General features: G+C 46.6%; 1 protein-coding gene across 2 annotated transcripts in view; it reads right to left on the reverse strand.

Moving 5' to 3' along the window:
• The window catches only part of MGMT (O-6-methylguanine-DNA methyltransferase), a 492,598-nt gene extending 475,586 nt beyond the window's left edge, over positions 1-17,012 (reverse strand). Inside the window, exon 1 of one of the 2 annotated variants that reach the window (XM_033943725.1) lies at positions 16,813-17,012. The gene's annotated coding sequence lies outside the window, so the exon portion shown is untranslated. The remainder of the gene's footprint in view (positions 1-16,812) is intronic. The other variant, XM_033943723.1, reaches the window with a different exon arrangement.
• Between the last annotated feature and the right edge of the window lie 521 nt (positions 17,013-17,533).

The raw sequence follows: 17,533 nt of genomic DNA on the forward strand, positions 1-17,533 counted from the left end.
TTCGGCTTTTTTGTGACTCAAACTGCACCAAAACAGATTACAACAAACATTAATAAAAACAGTTATAACATCTTTAAAATATAGAGGGCGATTCCGTAACAGGTTGTCAAAATCTAGGTGCCTACTTTCTATGAGTAGGGAGTCTAAACTTACATGCAGTGGCATCGCTAAACAGAAACTCCTTTTACAAAGCCACGCTAGGGCCTTAACGCGTGGAATAGCACATGCTAAATTGCCACGTGCGCTAAGCGCTATCGCCTCCTTTTGAGCAGGCGGTAGATTTCCGGCTAGCGCACGCTAATCTGGTGCGTGCGATAAAACCGCTAGTGCGGCTTTGTAAAAGGAGCCCTTGGTGTGGCAACAGAGGAGCAAACTAGGTACTGGGGGGGGGAGGAGACAAATCAAACCATTTTCACACATTATTACTCCTCTCCCTTTGTCCCATTTTTAGCAATGTAAATCACCATGGCCTTCTTTGCATAAAACACCCTCCCTCCTTCCAGCCAGTTTCCATCTACCCAGTAAAACCACCATTATAATCAATAGCATCATTCAACAAAGTCTTCTATGTAAGAGTATAGTCTGGATTTTCTACAGCTAATCTGATCTGCTAAATGCTGAGGGGGGGAGCGCACAATTTACAGTTTTTCGCATTCCTTGTATGTGAGCAAACATTTCCACACAGACATTCTGGGAATTTAAATCATAATGATATTTATTAGCAGCAAATGGGTAGATACTCAGGTCAATTAGGAGTCACAGTATTACCTGCATTGCAGATAATAATAGTAGTTGACCACACAATTAGAAAGTAATCACAGCAGGTAAAAATTAGGAGGCGCAGAAAACAAGCACAGAGATGAGACTCTTCAGTTCTCTGTCCTGCTCCCAGGGAATTTTGGAGCAAAGCAGGTCACAGACGCCAGCTCTACAGTACTGACGCCGTGCATAAGCTCTCGGTGCTGGTATCAGAAAAAAAAAAAATCTAATAGGGTCCCTGCAGATTGTGTTGCAGGCAATCTAAGAACTGTTACAGCAAAGGTTCAGATGAAAGTCCTAATGAAGAGTCCCACAAAACAAACTGTCACAACAGAGATTAATTACACTAGCACCCCAGGAGGTGGGTGGTTTCTCTAGCCAATCAGAAAAATTCAGAAATATAGAAAAATGTGACAAAAAAAAAGCTTGTTTTTAGCAGATACTTTGGCTGTCTTTGGGGAAGCAGAGATGCTCTACATCTCACTGTACCTTGTTGTCTCTTGTAGTGCCAGGCACAGGATATAATATAGCAAAGAAGCCAAGCATGCATTACTAGCTGGGAGAGACACCCTGTAACAAAAACATGCAGTAACAATCTCTTAGCTAGACAAGGGTATTCAGTTTTGTATCTGGCTTAAAGAAACAGTGCTTCTAATCATCAGGTAGGCCTCAGCAGCATGATTCTCATTCTAAAAATACAGCAGGAAGTTCCCACCTTGCATCCAGGGCTGTGCTAGAGGATGACATGGGGACAACTGCGGTTAACAGTGGGGCGGGGATGGGGGACAAGAGCCCACGGAATGGGGTAGGGACTTTGACAAAGTCTCTAAAAACCTGAGACTACTATCAATATGTAAAAACAAACATCCTAAGACAATTGGCAACTGAATTCAGTGGGTTTTTTTGTGTTTTGTTTTTCTAAAGCCACGCACACCTGCAGAAGCTGCTCTGATTTAAATGAACTACTTTTAAATGACCTCATTTGTGTCTTGTCTGCTGATCAGACTCCTACAATCTGCATCATTCTTCCATCCATGTGCCCAGCTGGTCAAGCATCTCACCGTTACCGCAACAGATTTAGCCATAGTTGCCGACATCAAGAACATTTCCAACATTTACTAGACTTATTCTCCTGTTCATCCACTATACAATTTAAGTTCTCTTCTACACCTATGTCTGAAAGACAATCCAATTACTTCCCCAGGTGATGTAAAAACTTAGGCAGCTGAATCAAAACCAGATCAAAATGGAAGGTTTTATTTGTGATTTATAAACAGTTGTACAAAATATTGTCCTTTTTTATACTTTAATGGAAAGATTTAAATATAAAATCATAAGTGTTGAAAGCTTGTGCAAATGAGGACAAAATCCACAGGGACGGGGACAAACTCTGTCACCATGTCATTCTCTAGCCGGTACATCAAACCTTCAAATCTAAATCCTACTATATACGTAGTGTACTGTATATACTTATGCACAAGTTGAGGGCAGTTTTAGTACAAAAAATAGCCAAAAATGTTGTGACCTGTGTATAAGACTGGATTTCTCATTGCTCCCTCCCCTCTACATCTAGGACCAACATTGCTCCCTCTTTTTCTCCCTCCCCTGCCATTCTCAAACTCATCCCCGCTTCCTATAACCTTTTTGTTGTTACGCATTCAAAGCGGTTTACAAATATAAAAGTACTTATTTTGTACCTGGGGCAATGGAGGACTACGTGACTTGCCCAGGGTCACAAGGAGCAGTTCTGGGTTCGATCCCACAACCTCAAGGTACTGAGGCAGTAGCTCTACCACTAGGTCACTCGTCACCTCCACAAACTTTCAACCATCCAAATCATTTACAGATTTTAAACAAATCACTAACATTTATTTTTATCACTCCCCAGTCTCACTAGCACACCTGCACACCTCCTCCAAAACTCATCTCTTTAATATGAACACTGCATAAATTCGTTCTGAATTAAGAACTCTTGCATCAGAGACAAATGCATCACTGGTTCTACCCTCTAAAGCACAGATGTCAAACTCAAAGCCCGCGGGCTGAATCTAGCCCGCTGGGCCGTTTTATGTGGCTGGCTCCCTCCTCCTCACAGCTGCAGTGTGCACGAAGCCGCGTGCAGCGTCCCACGCCTTATCCAGAAGCATTCCCTCCAACGTTGCGACGACAGAGAGAAAATTTCCGGATCAGGCGCAGAACGCGTGAGGAGCTGCTGCACGCAGCTTCGTGCACACTGCAGCTATGAGGAGGAGGGAATTGGCCGCAAGAAAACACTGGGGCATCGGATCGCGGGCCATATAAAATGGCCAAAAGGTAAGATGGAGGAAGGCACAGCATGGAGGGAGGGAGACAACAAAGGTATGGGAAATGATTTATGCCCCGTGACCCTACCGTGCAGCGAGAGACCAGCCTGAGCGTAGCAGAAGGAAATACAAGCAGCCAACCAGTTTGACAAGGTGCGCTTGGAGACAGGATGCCCCAACCGATTAGGATCAAAGGACAAGAAAAGTTGAGCAACCTTCCGGTAAGACTGGGTCCGTTGGATATAAAAAGCCAACACCCTCTTACAGTCAAGGGTATGAAGCGCTACCTCTCCCGGATGAGAATGGGGTTTAGGAAAAAACACCGGAAGGACAACAGACTGATTAAGGTAGAAATCCGAAACTACCTTAGGCAAGAACTTAGGATGAGTACGCAGGACCACCTTGTCGTGATGATAGACAGTAAAAGGTGGGTCCACAATCAGAGCCTGCAGCTCACTGACTCTGCGAGCAGACGTGAGAGCAATCAGAATACCACTTTCCAAGTAAGGAACTTCAGAAGAGCCTTATCAATGGGTTCAAAGGGAGGCTTCATCAGTTGAGCGAGAACCACATTCAGATCCCAAACCACAGGGGGAAGCTTGAGAGGAGGATGGACATTCAAGAGGCCCCTCATGAAGCGAGAAACCAGCGGGTGGACCGAGAGCGATTTTCCATCAAGCTGCCGGTGAAAGGCAGCAATCACACTGAGAAGGACTCGAATAGAATTCGTCTTGAAGCCAGACCGAGACAAATGAAGCAAATAATCCAGTACCGAAGACAAAGAGGCAGACAGAGGCTCTACGCGGTGGGAAGCACACCACGTGGCAAATCTAGTCCACTTTTGGGAATAACACAGCCTAGTAGAAGCCTTCCGAGAAGCTTCCAGGACATCCCGCACCGACTGAGAAAACTCAAAGGAAGGAGTCAGGTGGAAAGGAACCAAGCCGTCAAGTGCAGAGACGGCAGGTTGGGATGCAGTAGCGAACCCCGACTCTGAGACAGCAGAGAAGGAAAAACAGGCAGAAGTAGAGGTTCCCTGAGTTGGAGGAGCAGGGAGAACCACAGCTGCCGGGGCCACCGAGGAGCTATCAAAATCATGGTAGCGCATACCGACTTGAGGTGCATGAGAGTTTTCAAAATTAGAGGAAATGGAGGAAATGCATAGAGGAACCTGCCCGTCCAATTCAGAAGGAAAGCATCCGCCTCGAGACGATCTGGGGAGTAAATCCTGAAGCAGAGCGAGGCAACTTGTGATTGAAGGGCGAAGCGAACAGATCTATCTGCGGCGTCCCCCAGCGAGCAAACACCTGACGCCGAGTCGAGGAATGGAGCGACCATTCATGCGGCTGAAGGAGGCGACTCAACCTGTCCGCCAGGCAATTCAGTTCACCCTGGATATAAATCGCCCGAAGGAAGATGTTGTGGCGCAAAGCCCACTCCCAAAGCCGAAGAGCTTCCCTGCAGAGAGACAGGGAACCCGTACCCCCTTGCTTGTTCACATAATACATCTCCACCTGGTTGTCCGTGCGCACTAGGACCACCTGATCCTGAAGCAAATGACAAAAAACCACCATGGCATTATAAATGGCCCAGAGCTCCAGAAGACTGATGTGACGGTCCGCACTCGAACAAAGACCTTGAGTCCGAAGGCCGTCGAGGTGCACCCCCCAGGCGTACGCAGAGGAGTCCGTCATAAGAACCTTTTGAGGCGGGGGCACGAGAAAGAGCAAACCCCTGGAAAGATTGGAAGAGCTGGTCCACCAACGGAGCGAGCGTTTCAAGGAGGGAGTCACCGCAATGTGCTGCGAAGCGGGATCCCGATCCTGTCTCCACTGAAACGCCAGAGTCCACTGAGGGACGCGAAGGTGCAGTCTAGCGAAGGGCATTATATGAACGGTGGAGGCCATGTGCCCCAAGAGGATCATCATTTGCTTGGCTGAGACCAAAGCCCTCAGGGAGACTAGCTGACTGAGCCGAATGAGGGCGGCCCGCCGAGTCTGAGGTAGAAACGAACGGAGGCGAACCGTGTCCAGCAGGGCCCCAATGAACTGTAGGGACTGAGAAGGGCACAACTGGGACTTCAGGAAGTTGACCTCGAAGCCCAGACGCTGAAAGAAGATAATAGTCTGACAGGTCGCTGAAATAACCCCCTCCCTCGACGGGGCTTTGATAAGCCCTAGTCGTCGAAGTATGGGAAAACCTGAAGTCCTCGCGACCGCAAGGCTGCCGCCACCACCACGAGGCACTTCGTGAAGACCCGTGGGGATGAAGCGAGCCCGAACGGGAGGACTCGATATTGTAGATGAAGGTCTCCTACCTGAAAACGAAGGAACCTTCTGGAGGCCGGGTGGATCGGAACATGAGTGTAGGCCTCCTTCAGGTCAAGGGAACACAACCAGTCCCCCTCGTCCAAAGAATACAAAGTGGGAAGTGAGAGCATACGGAATCTCTTCCTGACCAGGAACTTGTTCAGCTTCCGGAAATCCAGGATAGGACGGAGGTCCCCGGTCTTTTTGGGAACCAGAAAGTACCAGGAGTAAAACCCGGAGCCCTGCTGACAAAGAGGGATCTCCTCCACCGCCCGAAGGCGAAGGAGGGTCTGAGCCTCCTGGAGAAGCAGGGGGAGCTGCGCCCTGTTGGAAAGAGACTCTCCTAGGGGCCTATCCGGTGGAAGGTCCGGAAGTTCACGGAATACCCCTCTCTGACGACGGAGAGGACCCAAGCGTCCATAGTGATCAGCGCCCAGCGGTGAGAGACGGCGAGGAGATGGCCCCCGATAGGAAGAGAAGAAGGGCCGAGGACGAGGGGGCTAGCCCCCTCCCGCCGGGACAGTCAAAAGGACGGCGCCGGTTTGGCCGCTACAGGGATCTGAGGCTTAGGAGGAGCTCTCTGCTGATGTTGGCACCGAGGCAAAGGTCTAGAAAACGCCGGCGTCGATTTCTGCGGGTAGCGCCGGGGAGGCAACCTATAAGACTTGGGCAGAGCGGGCTTTGCCTTGGCCCGGACGTTTGGTGGCGGCCTCGATGGAATCATTGAACAGCTCGTTACCCAAGCACGGAAGATTCGCCAACCAGTCCTGCAGGTTCGGGTCCATATCTACGGTGCGGAGCCACACTAAGCGACGCATGGTCACCGCAAAGGCTGAAACCCTGAAAGAAAGTTCAAAGGCATCATATGAGGCCTGAAACATATAAAGCCGAATCTGCGAAAGAGTATCCACAAGCCGGCAAAACTCAGCACGACGATGGACCGGCAAATCATCCTGGAAAGACAGCAAAGACTTAATGCAATGCTTCAGATAGGACGTGAAAGTAAAGTTATAGTTCAAGACCCTGTTAGCCATCATGGAATTTTGGTAAAGGCGTCTGCCAAACTTATCCATAGTCCGGCCTTCCCGGCCCGGCGGAACCGCCGCGTAGACATTGGAAGGGTGAGACTTCTTGAGGGAAGACTCCACCACCAAAGACTGGTAGGACAGCTGAGCCTTCTCAAACCCCTTACAGGGGACCATCCAGTACCAAGACTCCATTTTAGATGGAATGGCCGGGATAGCATAAAGAGTCTCCAAGTTTCAAAAAAAAGTCTATTGCAACACCGGATTCAGGGGGAGCCGTAAGGACTTCTTAGGAGGATGGGGAAGTTCCATCTCCTCCAGATATTCCTTGGTATACCTGGAATCAGACTGGAGGTCCAAATGCAACGCCTTCCCCATGTCCTGCACAAATCTGGTGAAGGAAGAAGGTCGGCTCTCAGACTGCCCCTCAATGGGGGAGGCCGAGCGAGACTGCAAGGCAGCAGAAAAGGAAGAGTACTGCACCGGCACATCAGTGTCGACAAGCATGGACGCCGAGGACGTCCCGCTAAAAGAACGGGGGGAGTTGACGACAGCTTGCGTTTAGAGGTCCCCGGAGGAGAGGATCCCGGGGTCTGGGGCACCGAGGCCCGATAAAGCCACCCCGGAGAGCCCCGGGACAAAGACAAGCATCAGGAAAAAGAGGCAGAACCCCCCCTCCCCTCCGACACCGGGGCCTCACGGTGCGAAACCCGAGACTGCACGGGAGACCACCGTAGATTCGGGTCGGACAAAGTCAGGTCCGAGGGCTTGATGGACCCCCTAGTGCGAGGGCCCGGCGACCTACCCCGCCTCGGGGAAGAATCTCTGGGCTTCTTCGCAGGCCTCCGGGACGAAGGAGACAGATGCCTTGACCGGTGCCATGATCGAGGTCGGGCAGCGGGAGAAGCATGCCTCGAAGTAAGAGGATAGGAATCAGTCGAGGACATGCGCCGAGACCGACGCACCTTGCCTCAAGAAACCTCGGGGCGACGCTCAGGCTGGTCCGCAATGAGCGAGGTCGAGGTCGGGGCAAGCTGGGCCAAAGCAGAGGAGAGCTGCGAGGAGATGATCGCCTTCAGCATATCCTTAAACATGGGCACCGAGACCAAGTTGGAACCGACAGCTGCCGCAGTGCACTCCACCGAGGACGACCTCAAGGAAGAGTATTCCCGCAAGGTGGAGGCACGCTTAGAGGTCTTAGAAGGTGGTCTCGTCGAGGCCGGCAGGACTACACTCACCGCCTGGATGGCCAGAGATTCCGAGGGTAGCTTCTTCTGCAACTGTATCTATCACTCCACTAGATCCCAGAATGAGTGCATCTTTGGCTTCCTGTAAAATCTGTTTCGATTAGTAGAGCACAGCAGAGGCCTCGTAAACATAGGCACATGCAAAGCTATGCAAGGTCACTCCGTACTACATTTATGTCTGCTATCTATCCTGGAAGAGCAAGTAGCTATGCAGGAAGAAAAAAGACTAAGAGAAAAAAAAGCCAAAGATGGTGAAGGGACTGCTGCAAATGGAGTATCGCAGAAAGCTGAGGTCATGTCCCAATATTAAAGCTAAGTCAGTAAGAGAAATTGTAAAGAATAAAACAAGGAAATGAAGATAAAGTACTAGAACACCACAATGAAAGAAGAAACAGTAAAATAAAAAATGAAGGAGACAATTATGAAGAAAAATGGGGAAATAAAGTCAGACACACAGAAAAGATGGAAAAATGTTTATTTGCTGTCAGTTTGAATTTACTATACAATTTTCAACCAGTATTACACAAATTTTTCTTGTGATGCAGTCAGTTATGTAAAGCTTGCCATTAAAATATTCTGGGATATAGACAGGATGTTATATCACTCAAAATCAAATGTCAGCCAAGGAAGACCTGAACAAAATATTATGCTACATAGTATACCTATGAACTATTATAATGAAAATATAATAATCTTGTAAAAAGTAGTTATGCCTTACCTGAGTAACTCCTGTTCCCTGAGTCCTACTAGACCAGTCTGGATCAGTGAGGAATATACCCTCTCTGCAGTAGGAGATAGCAGAGCATATTCCTGCTCCATCCACTATAACGTATTAGGGGGGTTTAATCAAACTGTCTCCATAAACAAGCCTTTGCTCTTATTACTTGTTCAGTATTTATAGTCATAAATTGATGTATTCCCCCTTTTTTCGGTAAGTTGTTCAGTCTATGGTATCTCCCTTTCTCATTCCTACTACCTCCCAGATTTCTTTGGTAGTCTCCTTGCCTAGTTTGGCAAGGCTGTACTTTCCTCTTCATCCATGGGTAAAAAGTGGGATGTACAAAAGCCCTCTTCATCTGGGACTGGGGAAGTCCACCGCTATCACTAGAAATGCTGCTCCAAAGGAGCTTGCTTTCTAGATCTCAGGTATAGTCCATAATGTTACAAATAGGAATTTAGAATGTTCATGTCATTGATCTACAGAAATGTCAGCAAAACTGACCTATACTCCCACCCGTGAGGCTGCCTAGACTACAATTGCATCTATCTGCAAGTCCTTTGCAAATTCAAGTTCAAGCAAACCATAAACCACAAAGGTTTCTTTTATCCATCTGACAATAGTGAATTTAGAAGCCATTTCACCCCTTCTATCACAAATATCCCTGAAGGACTTCCCTTGGGAATAGTCTTGCTTTTGTTAACCACTGAAAAAAGGCATCCAGCTCTGGAAAAGGCAAACAGCCTTTCCTGATCTACAGTACCCTCCTCCTGAATCATATTACACTGATTACCTGGTGGAAACAAAAATGAGTCTGGTCTAGAAATGACAGCCAGAATAGGATCTCCTGCATGTGCTCTAACAAGTTCAACACTTTCATCCTGAAGAGTCTACCAATGACAATTCTCCTCCTCCTCCTCTTCCCCTCCCAAGGCAGAAGGCATCACTAAGATCCCATTCCCCACTTTCAAACTAAGGCACCTCCTTAGTGGTGAGTGAGCTTAAGCATAGGCGACATCAGGGGAGAATGCTGATCCTCTTGCCCCGCTAAAGCTGATACTGCCTTGGCTCCTGACTTCAGAAAGGAACACTGGTTGAGAAACACCAAGATAACTACATTAAATTCCCCCAATGAAGAGGGGAGGGTTTACATCCCATTGGTCTAGCACAGATGAAAAGTACGGTTATACCTTACCTGATATTCTTTGAGTCCTATAAAACAAGGCAGACGGTTTGCAAGATACTGTAGCTTGTGTGGACGGGTTGGCATTGGGGGAGGGGAGAGTGTGGGCGGGTGGGGCAGGCAGAGATCCCCAGCGTGCAACTTAATTTTGGGACAAAGTTGAAAGAAAAAGAGGGGACACAAAACTCCACACAGAAGGACAGGAAGGGGCATGAACATTGGACACAGAAGGGAGGGAATAGAAAGGGAGAATTGATAGGCATGAGTGTGTGAGTGAGAGATGGTGCACATGGAGAAAGGAAGAAAGGAAAATTAGGCATGGAAGAAAGGAAAATTAGGCATAAAGAGAGAGAGGAGTGAGGTAAAGATTAGAGAATGACACGGTGATTAAATTTATCTCTGTTCCCATCCCCGCGGAAAACCATCTCCATGCCATTCTTTAAGGAGCACAACCACTGACCCTCAAGCCTTACATTGAAGAATGCTGGTGTAGAAGAACCAAGGTTGAGATAGACACTAAAGAATGACATGGGATGGTTCCCCACGGTTATCCACAGGGACGGGAATGGTGATGAATTTTGTCACCATGTCATTGTCTAGTAGAGATGCATGGGGAATAGAAGAATGAGAGGGAGAAATGTTGGATATGGTGGTGGAGAGGGCAGATTGAAGGGGATGCAAGGGGGAGGAATGTTGGACATAGTGATGGAGGGAGAAATGTGACACTGTGCTGGAGAGGGGTGATAGAAGGAGAAATGGGCATGGGGCAGGTGGGCAGTGGTGAAAAATGCTGCACATAATCCGGGGGTTGAGAGAGAAATGTTGAATGTGGCAGTACAGGGGGTGGGAGAGATGCTTGGATCTCTCAAGACAGATGGACAGAGAGAGAGAGAGAGAGGGAGAAATATTGTAAATAGGGGTGGAGGAGAGAGGAAGAAAAGTGGGCTCACGGAAGGACAGAGAGAGAGAAAGATGTTGGTTGGGGAAGATAATAGGGTCCGGAGGAGAGGGAGCATGCAGGAGACAGAAAGAAAAAATATTGCATGCACAGTCGGAAGAAAATGCAACCAAAGACTCATGAAATCACCAGACAAAGGTAAGAAAAATAATTTTATTTTCAATTTAGTGATCAAAATGTGCCAGTTTTGTGAATTTATATCCGCTATCTATATTTTGCTCTATATTTGTCTTTTTCTACAGTTGTAACTGATTGCATATTTTAAAGTCATCTGCCTTGATTTCTTTGGAAAAAAAAACCACCCGAATATAAAAGATAATTAACATTTTCCTGCATACAATGTGCTTTATGTTTGTTTTAATTTTGTGGTTGCCATTATGTATTATTAAGATATTTTGCGTATATGAAAAATGGATGGAAAAAATTGCATTACAGTTAGTACTGTTATTATGAGAGTGGGGGTTGGGGCGGAACTTGGGTGGGGATACTCGTTTGGTATTTGTTATGCTTAGGGGGTACTTGGCTTGAAAAAGTTGAGAAACACTGCTTTAAAGTATCGCTGGATCTGGAAGGGTTCGCTGCCTCAAACAGCTAGTCAGTTGCCATGCCAAGATCTTTGGGGCTGCAATTCAGATCACAATGTTGTATATCCCAATGTTGTATATCCCAATATTGGAGAAATGACTCAGCAGCGCTCTTCTGCTTGTGTTGAAAAGTATATGGGAGAGGAAAGATGGAAAGTTAAGATGGCGTATGTTTAGAGATAGGGTGCACAGCCAAGGGTACTGCACTGGAAAGAGGGGGAAGGGGTATTGTGTGGGGGAGGGGGGCAATGGTAGCAGCCACCACTGCCTGCTTGGTTCCTGTGTAGCAAGTACAAAATTCTGCACCAGTGGCGTACCTAGGGTATGTGGCACCCGGGGCCCATCATTTTTTTGACACCCCCCCAATCTATATGAAAAATATGATTTTTAGTAACAATCCACATATCGCACAACAAGAGTGTACCTAGGAAAAGGCAGCATCTTAAACAGTGCAGTGAGCACTAGAACACCAACACATACACAAGCCAGATCCCGCCAGTCAATTGATCCTGTAGTCAATGCCAACTGAAAACTATGTTCTTTTCATATACACAGAACAGAGATACACCCTCACCCAATATGGAATAATCACAAACTAAAAATAGAAATATGTAGACAAAAGTTAAACTGAACCGCCAAGAAACCAGACCCTGGATACAATGCAACACCACAAAAACAGTAACACATGTCCTCTAATACAGTGCAAAATATAAAGACAGTAGATGTAAATTTGAAAAAACTGATACATAACAATCACCACTTTATAAATTAACAAATAAAAATAAAACAAATAATGAGAAATAAAAAAATACCATTTTATTGGACTAATCCCCGTAAGCTCGGTCCCCATCCCCGCAAACCACCTGATTCCATCCACACAAGCCTTGAATTGTTTATATTAAAGTATAAAAAGAAACAATATTCTGTACAGTTGTCAATTTATAAATCAGCGTCTTCTCCACACTCTCTCTTCCCCATTTCCCTTCAGCGTCCTCAGCCCACTCTCTCTCCACTTTCCTTCAGTGCACGCACATAAAAACAAGCAAGTAATTTATATCATTTTCATTCTATTCATTCATAGAAATTAAAGTCTAAATAATGCCAGTCACATAACAAAACATGATTTTACAAAAATAATTCCCTGCACAGTCAAGCCTGCAAAGATTACTAGATGTCTTTCAGCAACTCCCCTCCCTCCCCCTTACCTTTGTGGCCAAGTCAAAATGATCTACCAACAATAAAATTGTAAAAACACAAAGCACGCTGTACGCAGAGAAAATGTTAATTATCATTTATATTCTGTGGGTTTTCAAAGAGGTCAAGGTAGATGACTTTATGCAATGTCACCTCAGTAACAACTATACAAAAATAGACAAATATGAGAAAATGTTAATTATCATTTATATTCTGTGGGTTTTCAAAGAGGTCAAGGTAGATGACTTTATGCAATGTCACCTCAGTAACAACTATACAAAAATAGACAAATATTCCCCCTCCCTTTTTACTAAAATGCAATAGCGGTTTTTAGCACAGGGAGCTGCGCTGAATGCCCCACACTGCTCTCAACACTCATAGGCTCCCTGCGCTAAAAAACGCTATTACGGTTTAGTAAAAGGGGGCCATAGTGCAAAATATAGACAGCATATATAAATTCTCAAAGCAGACACATTTTGACCACTAAATTGAAAATAAAATCATTTTTCCTACCTTTGGTAATTTCATGAGTCTCTGGTTGCACTTTATTCTTCTGACTGTGCATCCAATATTTCTTCCCTTCTTTCAGCCTCCTGTATGCTTCCTCTCCTCCAGACCTCATTCCCTCCCCCACCTCAGCATCTCTTTCCCTCCCTTCTTCTCTCCCAAGTCCATGCCTTCTGTGTCCAAAAACCCATTCCCTCCCCCACCTCAGCATCTCTTACCCTCCCTTCTTCTCTCCCAAGTCCATGCCTTGTGTCCAAAACGTACTCCCTCCCCTTTTGTGTTCCGCATTTGCCTCCCAGCCCATCTTTGCAACTTTCTCAGCAAAAAGGAGCTCGAGCCGCGAGGCTTGTCTTCAGTTTCCTGCCTGCCCTGCCGCACACAAATAGCCGACCGGAAGTATTCTACGACGTCAGCGCTGACGTCGGAGGGCAGGCTTTGCTTAAGCCCTCCCTCCGACGTCAGCGCTGACATCGGAGAAGACTTCCCATTGGCTATATGTGAGCGGCAGGGCAGGAAGGAACAGAAGACGAGCCTCGCGGTTCGAGATGTATTTAACTCCGCGGGTCCCCCGTCCAGCTCTCTCCTGTGCACCCCCTTGGGGCGTGCACCTGGGGCAGACCCCCCCCCGGACCGCCCCCCCCCGCCCCCCCCCTTAGGTACGCCACTGTTCTGCTCAAATTCTGCAATGCACAGTTGTGCAGAGTTGCCTCATGTGAATTATGTACATAGGTCACACTGAATATATACTTGTAGATACAGAGAAATGAGAAGGAGCAGGAAGAGGCTTACACAGGAAGGTAAGTTCAGATTTTTTTTCTCTACAAGTTAGGCCACATGGCTTTTTCTTCTCTTAGGCTTGTTTCTCATGAGTGATTAGGATCAGGCTCTGAAGCTCTAATGAATGACAGAAGAGATTCAAAGACTTTAGAAAGCCTTTAAATTAATGTCTCTTCCAGTGGGCAAAGCCATCTATCAGCCATCAGTGGGTGACATGTCACAGCAAGTACAAGTCTGATACACTACATGTTCTGCCTTCCTGCCATGCCCCAGAAAAAATCTGACTGGTAAAACATTATAGAGTAGTGCTTCCCGATTCGCCAATTCAAATCTTTTTGTTCCCTCCCCCACCCCCCCAAAAAAAAACAACAACCCACAACCCAGACTCACCGATTCAATGAGTCCCAAGTCTCCTGACATAAGTCCGGTTCTCCTAAAGCAGCAGTGATGGTAGAGGCAGCGTGGCGAACAGGCTGCTCTGGGGCCTTCCCTCTGGCGTGTCACTGATGACATTACTGATGATGCAGCAGAAGGAAGCTGCTGCTGCTTTAAAAGGCCCAAAAATATGTCAGGTTTCACGGTGGAAGGGGGTCAATCAGGAAGTGCTGCACAGGGGGATAGAAGGTTGCTGCACAGGGGGTTGGGAGGGGAGATGGGAAGATAAAAGAGAGAGAGAAATGTTGGACATAGGGTGGAGGGAAGGGTGAGATGGTGCATGGAGGGGAACAGAGATCCAGGGCACAAGGCAGGGAGAGAGAGAGAAATGGTAGGCAGTGAGAAAGAAACAGAAATGTTGCATATAGCAGTAGAAGGGAAGGTACAGTGATGGAAGATGGATGGTGAGCATGGAGAAAAAGAAAACATCAAATGGGCAGGAGACCCTGGAGAGTGAGTTAACAGAAGACAAACAGAAACCAGAGCCTGGGACTAAAGAATGACAAGGGAACACATTTTCCCCCGTCCCTGAGAGAACTCATTTTCCCGTCCTGTCCCCATTCCTGTAAGCTCCATCCTCATCTGCACAAGCCTCAAACACTTTAAAATCATAAGTGTTCGAGGCTTGTGCGGTTAAGGCAGAGATTACAGGAATGGGGCAAGGACAGCAACAAAACTTACAGGGACAAGACGGGGAAATTGAGTTCCTTTGGGGACGGGAACAAATTTGTCCCCGTGTCATTCTCTACCTGGGACCAACATGATTTGAATAATAAAATGAGTAAACAACAAAAGATATAAAAAATAATTTAATTTTCTATTTTGTGATTATAATATGTCAGATATGAAATGTGTTTTCCTGCCAGAGCTGGTATTAAAAAGCAAGCTACAAACTAAGGGATCCTTTTACGAAGCCACGTTAGCGATTTAACGAGCGTAATAGCGCACGCTAATTTGCCGGCCACGATAGCCACTACCGCCTCCTCTTGAGCAGGCGGTAGTTTTTCAGCTAGCGCAGGGGTTAGCGCGCACTAAAAATGTGTGTGGGATAAAGCCGCTAATGCGGCTTCGTAAAAGGAACCCTAAAAGAGAGAAGAAAAGTATTTTTTGCTTTATTTATACTGCAGCAGCGGCATGTGGTTGGAGAGGGCAAAGGAGGTGGGTGGGATTGATGGAGAGGCTACAAAATAAACCCACCAGACCATTTGAAAAACATGCCCGGCTAGGCAGGGAAAGAGAAGTGGAAAAAAAAAAATTCAATAGGCCAAATCGCATCGAAAATTTTTCCCTGAATCGGGCAGCACTAATACAGAGTAGTAACAACTGCCTCTCTCTAACCTGAGGAAACATGAGAAAAGAGCTGATCCTTTGGCAAGAGAATTTTATAGCCGGCATTGCCTCACCACATGCCCCCCCCCCTTCAGTAGTGTGGAGGATCTGTTAAGTGCACTCCCCCTCCTCAAGTCGTCAAAAGCGAGCAAGGTCTCCTACCCACTATATCATTTCCTGGTTCCATGAACAGGAAGCGTCGTCAGAGGAAGGGCTGAGGCCAGTGTGAGCAGTAGGAAGGAGTTCTTACTGACTTCCAGCAAACACTAGGAGAGGAAAAATGCACTTGACACCCCCTTCCATCACAGGGGACTGGGGGATAGAAAAGATGCTGGCACCCAGTGCACTTCCTCCCTCCTCACCTCCAACTACACCACTGGCAGGAGAAGAAACAAAAGAGAAACTTAAAAGTTGTTTGCAATATGTGATTTACTGAACATAGCCCACCACTTCCCATCCAGTTTGAGCTACTCATGGGTGGGTAGAGAATGGGAAGGGTGAGTTTGTTAACAGGAGGTTCAATCCTTCATAATTATTTTGCTTGTAGACCTTCTTTAATTACACCTTAATAATAAAGTTGTGTTGCAAGGCTACCTTGACATGTTCCCAAGAGAATCAGTTTGTGCCATGGGAGGGTATCAAATCTTATTCTCAGCCAAACAAGAAAAGACTGTGGGCTCCTTTTACAAAGGTATGCTAGCGTTTTTAGCGCACCCTACCTGAAAAACTACCGCCTGCTCAAGAGGAGGCGGTAGCGGCTAGCAAGCGCTATTCCACGCAATAAGGCCTTAACGCGACTTTGTAAAAGGAGACCTGTGTCTTCAGCTCACTGCTCATACATTGATCTGAGCCAAAAAGAGCTGTTTTCCAGGCCTGATCTGGTGCAATAGAACCTTTGGTAAATGGCAACACAGACAACGGAAGTGGGTGGGCCATGGCCCCACCAATTCTTTGCACAACAAATTATGAGCCACCGTATTGCTTGAAAGCTCAGCTGGATTTTGGCTTATTTGGTACCTCAAACCAAACATTTTCTGCATCCCTACTGCCACAACCCTTCATCAAACTTAAACCCCCCTTTATCTACGTCAGATAAATGATCTTGCCTCCTTGTGCTTTTTATAACATGCCTGTAACCCTAAAGGGGAAACTGAATGCTATGGTACCTTAAGGATCAAAATTGGTATCCTGGAGCAGCGTATTTTATACCTTTTTTGTTATTTTAATCCCTGCAGACTAGGTTCTGCCATGCTGCTAGAGAGGCGAGTCCACAAGCTATTACTAACTACAGTACTGGTATTATTTCTAGAGCGCTACCAGATGTACGCAGCGCTGTACGGACAACCTGAGGACGGAGGAGTAAGAAGGACCGGGTGCTTTGGACTTTTACAATGTCCCGTCCCCCCAACCAACCAGCCTTTGCAAAAACAAAACAGAAGATGTAAACCCCTGTCCGTCTAGCAGTGGACGCTGGCTTTTCTTACCCTGAACAGACGTTACTTTAGGCAGCTAACCTGCAGCAACCCCGCCTTCCTTCCTGCCTGATTTCCTCGAGTCTGAGGAGGGCGTTGGGATTGGGGAATGAACAAACGGCTCACAGCTAATGGGGGCGGAGCATTGGGTTGCAGAACCAGCAGGAAACGGTTTTTTCCTCAGGGCCTCTGAGAGCGAGCCGAGAATGGAGGAGGCGGGGATGTTGAAAGTGCAAGTTCTGCTGCTAAATGTTGGGTGGCAGCTGCTTTGGGATTCGGAGAGAGGAGATCGAATACCAGCTGTGTTGTGTGATAAAACGGGCTGAATTTAAGTTATTTTTATCTTCAAGCCTAATCCCTCTCCCCCCCCCCCCCTTGTCAAAAGTTCATTGATTAAATAGAAAACCCTTAGATTTTAGATTTTTTTTATAATGAATGAATGGCTCTTTTATAATTCCTAAACTAAAGAGCTAATTTGTTATACCCAAGGGAGGGGCAGCAAGCGTTCAAGAGCAGAAGTATTCTGAAAACTGAGCAGCCAACCTGTGTAATTTATTTTTAAGCATTGTACATCAGTTTAGTTTATGATCTGTCATCACCCTATTGCTGGAGCGCTACCTATTTGAACATATCTAAAGCTAGTCAGATTTTATCTGACGTTTACCATGTTCCCCTCAATTCTGAGAAGCACTTTTTTCCTGGTTTTTGTTTTTTTTTAACATTTGTGGAAAAT

This window comes from Geotrypetes seraphini, chromosome 4 (genome assembly GCF_902459505.1).
Source record: "Geotrypetes seraphini chromosome 4, aGeoSer1.1, whole genome shotgun sequence".
NCBI classification, from domain to species: Eukaryota; Metazoa; Chordata; class Amphibia; order Gymnophiona; family Dermophiidae; genus Geotrypetes; species Geotrypetes seraphini.